This window comes from Rhea pennata, unplaced genomic scaffold (assembly GCF_028389875.1).
Source record: "Rhea pennata isolate bPtePen1 unplaced genomic scaffold, bPtePen1.pri scaffold_40, whole genome shotgun sequence".
Taxonomy (NCBI): domain Eukaryota; kingdom Metazoa; phylum Chordata; class Aves; order Rheiformes; family Rheidae; genus Rhea; species Rhea pennata.
In genome coordinates this window covers 2,199,780-2,204,264 of record NW_026907681.1, presented here as the reverse complement: position 1 = coordinate 2,204,264, position 4,485 = coordinate 2,199,780, and the positions used below count along the sequence as shown (strand labels likewise).

Here is a 4,485-nt window from a genome sequence, read left to right as displayed (position 1 = left end):
CATCCATACATAGCATCACAGCCATAGAGGGGAGAGGTCTGGCCATGTGCCAAAAGTGTCCTTTAAAGCCTGTAATACAAGGTGTGTGGCAGTCTGGAGAGCAGCACGGTTTCCCATGCTGCTGCAGTACCATATAGGCTTTCACCATTTCCTGATATGAATATCTTGATGTTGCACTCGGTAGATGCAGCAAGACCTGTAAAGAGCTCTTACAACTTGTGGAAAGTCCTGGCAAGTGGGTGCATTCATCATACCTGGAGAGGGGATTGTGTCCTTGCTGGTTCTCTGCCCTGCTTGCCCGTTGACAGGTTGTGTTTGTTCACAGTGTGTCTGGAGCCGGATATTCAGAGCTTGGCTGTAAACACAGTGTTACAGTCCCATCACATCAATGACATGGAAGAAGGTTCCAGCGTGAGTATCAGTTTTGATGTGATCCAGCAGGCGTCTCTAGAATACTATGATGTGTAGGCTCCTAAGACAGGCATCTTGACACAAGAGGCAGTTGAAGCGTGGGTATGATTCCTCTGCAGCCCTTAGTTCTGCTAATGACTGCTCTGCAGCCTTCTGTACTGAGTCCATTTGCTGAAGCATGGTTGGATGTGAGAAGTGAACTGCTCTCTTGCTAACATCGCCTGCTCCTCATTGCCTCCCATGGAGAAGGTTATTAGCTAGGGAAGATGCCAACATTGTGTGTGACTGCAGTCTCTTGCCTCCAGCATCCACTCAAAGGAGATCTTTCACTCTCTGACTATTTCCTTCTGCCGCTGCTGGGAATTCCTGCTCTGGATGGATCCAGCAAATTACGAAGGTATCAAGGGAAGAGTGCGTTCTAGCGTCCACTCTGGGGAGGTAAGAGATGGGAAGTGCTCAGTCCTGCAGAGACAGGGGTGCAGTGGGTTGAGTTGAGCAGGGAGCTATTGGTTTGGATATAGGGAACTGCTACGACATCACCAACCGAAAGCCTGGGCATGGCTTGTGCTCCATTCCAGCAGGACACTAGCAAGAGTCAAGTATTGGATGAGGACAGTGAGGAAGAGGAGGACAAGGAAGAAGAGGAGGAGGATGGAGAAGCAAATGTGGAGGACTTGCTGGAGAATAGTTGGATCATCGTGCAGTTTCTCCCCCAGGCTGCCTCCTGTCAGAACTGCTTCCTCAGGATTGTGTTGGGTGAGTGCAGTCTGCTGCTCGCCTGGTCCTACTTTGAATGTTACCTCTGGTGATTAGAGCTATCCGCACCCTACTGCTGCCCAAGCCATATCCACAGCATTCCCCACAGCTTCTTGAAGCTCTCTGTGCTACTGAGAAGGTTCTGATGGTGATCCAAAGAACCCCTTACAGTCAAAGATTGCACTGTGCTGGATGTGATGCAGAAGGAACCACCTCCATGTCTGTAAATATCATTGTTTGGGTGGTTTCAGCGCCAGTGTGAACTCTCTCAGAGAGGGGAAGAAGGTCACTAGTTCCTGATTAGTCATTGGTGCCCCAGGAGAGTCGACAAGCACAGTCGCGCTTGTGCCACTCTCCCATCGTGGACTGCATCTGGAGCTTTTCTTACGAGTCTCTGCAGCCTACATTGTGGCTGTGTACCACAGCATGAAGGAGGAGCGAGGAGCTGCAGCACAACGCCCCTGGGAGCGCTCCCATCAAGAGGAGGGCCACGAGCCAGGTGTCCCAGGAGGCATTGGGAGAGACGGGAGCCATGCCTGGTGAGTACGGTTAGCCACAGTTAGCCATGGGAGAGCTGTGTGCAGCACTGCTGGGCCAGTCCTGCAGCAGGAAGAGAGCTGCCCACCTTGCTGTCCCCATATGCTTCCATATGGCTCAAGAGCTCTCTCTGCTCCTCCTCTCCAGGCATGATCACTTTCTCACAGGATTATGTGACCAATGAGCTCACGCAGAGCTTCTTCACCGTCACTCAGAAGATCCAGAAGAAGATGGCTGGTTCCCATAATGCCACTGAGCCCTCAGACATGTTCTCAGTGCTACCTGGCTCCTACTTGCCACTCAACAACCCAGCTCTAGAGTTCATCAAATACGTCTGCAAGGTTAGTGGGGTGGGCTGTGCTTTCTTCTTTTTTTTTTTTCTTCTTCTTTTTTTTTTTTTTTTTTAAGAATCTGTTGCAATTCTACAATCAGTTTGTTTTGCCCAGCTAGCACTCGCATCAGAGTGAGTCCCCGTGAGGACTGTCTTCTCTGCTGGTGGCCTTACCTAACACTGTCTCCTGTAGGTGTTGTCCCTGGATGCCAGTATAACTAACCAAGTAAACAAACTGCGCCGGGACCTGCTGCGCCTCATTGAGGTGGGTGAGTTCTCAGAAGAAGCCCAGTTTCGGGACCCTTGCTGCTCCTACATGCTCCCTGAAGTCATCTGCAGGAAGTGCAATTTTTGCAGGGACTTGGACCTGTGCAAGGACCCTGCCCTCTTGCAGGTACAGCCTTCCTTTCCCAGGAAATCCCCTTTGCCCTGGCTGCATGCATGAAGTCCCTCTTGGGGACACCAGAGGCCCTAGCATGGTTGTGCTCTCGGCCTGTCATTCACTCACATGTTGTCCGTCTTTCTCTCTCTCTCAGTCCTTTTGCTTTGAAGATCTGCTTGGTTCCATGACAGCGATAAACCTCCCTTCAAGGTTATTTTCTGCTCATCCCCTTTCCGAGCTGCCTGTGACAGTTTGAGGTGTGCTGGTGCTTTGGCTGATGCTTTATCCCCTCCCGAAATTGGTTATGGCTTCCTGGCACTCGGGGCTATCTGAATGCTCTTGTTAGGCTGCGAGGGCTGAGGCTGCACCGTGCTTTCTCTTGGGAAGAGTCACACTTGTGTTCATCTCCCTTCTCTCTGCCCCTCGGATGGGTCAGTGCTGCCCAGTTGGGTATGCTCCAACTGCCAGGCCCAGTATGACTCGGATTCCATTGAAATGGCACTGGTGGAAGCGCTGCAGAAGAAGCTAATGGCCTACCTGCTGCAGGACTTGATGAGTGCTGGGCGGCCGTGCTGCGGGAGCCTGCCCTTGATGTGGCAGGCTGCAGCAGGAGGGCTGAAGCTGCTCTCTGCTCCTTGAAACCGAGCAGCCCAACCTTACTTCTCTGACTGATGTGATGCAGTGGAGATATGATGAGGAGAGTTTGGCTCGAGCGCTCTCCACTTCTTCTCAGCACATAGCTGCAGCCTTTTGCTGGCTGGCTGAGGCTTGACCCATTGACCTGATGTCAGTGGTGTCTCCCCAGAGAGCCCTGTCAAAGGACTGAGCTGCTCAGCCTTGTCTGCTATCCCAGCTAAAACTCCTTTGCCTCTAGGTGTGCAAGAAGTGTCATGGTGTGAAGGAGACACCTATGCCTGTGTACTGCAGTTGTGCTGGAGATTTTGCCCTCACCATTTCTTCCCAGGTATGTGTGCATCCTGCCACCAGATGCAGCCTCCTGCCAGCAGCTCCTCTGTAACAGCCAGTGAAAAACCCAGTGATAACTTGTCCCTTTCAGCCCATCTGGCACAAGTTCATCTCTCTGTGCTTTCTGGCTGTTTATTCGTTGCTTTGTGCTCAACCCAGGCAGTCCTGCCTGACCAGCTTGCAGAACTTCTCCTGGCCTGGCCTTCTCCCCCCTGTCCCCTCCAGCTTCCATCTTCCCTGGCTCATGCATGAGGTGTGCTGGGCAGCCCTCCCTCACTGGTATCTTCCCCCTCAGATCTTCATGGAGCACATCAACATCTTCCAGAGCATTGCTTGGCACTAGAGCGTGGCCTGTCTGCTGGAAACTATTGAGTGGCTGCTCCGTACAAACCACCAGCTCCAGCAGTGATGTGATGAACTTGTCCTGCTGTCTTTTTTTGTTGCTGGGTCAGCTCTGGGTACTTGCTCTCACCTCTGCTGAAGAGCATTTGTGCTCTGTGATAGGTCTCGGAGAAGCCACATATCCATCTTGCACTGTGTGGGGGCGCTAAGCAGTGTTGGGGCAGTCCTGGTCACAGCCTGGTGCTGTGCTGGGGGAATTAAGAAGGTGCCTAGGGCTGGAACTGCTCTCTATGGGGGAGGGGGGACTGCATTTGCCAGAGCCCTGCAGAAGCCCAGTTTGGGATGGGAGTTTGTGCTGTAGGCAGCACCCTGTGTGCATGAATCTCTGTGGTTTTAATGTGGAGTTTTATACAATTAAATGTGTCACAGACAATGCATCTGGTTCTTTGGGTAGAGGAGCACGTGCTATGGCCCACACACAGCAGGGAGCTGTAGGCACCCTGGAAAGGAGCATTCTCTGAGCCATGGGGCAGGATTCCTAGAGGGAGGAGAAAGCCAGACTCTTCTTGTTGGGCTGGAAGGGGAGCAAGGGAGCTGTCCCACTTGGGTGCTAAAGCTTCAAGTTGACAGCAGTGAGTCATAGGGTGGGGGGGCTGCTCACTGAAATCCCAGCACAGGTGTGATGAAACCCAGGAGGCCAGTGCTTAGCTGAAGCCTGGCCTCCTGGTCCTTTCCATCTACTCCTGCTTGCAGAAGCCTG

At 52.5% G+C, this 4,485-nt stretch overlaps 1 pseudogene; it reads left to right on the top strand.

The window, feature by feature from the left end:
- The first annotated feature begins 421 nt into the window (after positions 1–421).
- LOC134154780 (DNA polymerase epsilon catalytic subunit A-like) lies at positions 422–3,803 on the top strand (annotated as a pseudogene).
- Positions 3,804–4,485: the final 682 nt, after the last annotated feature.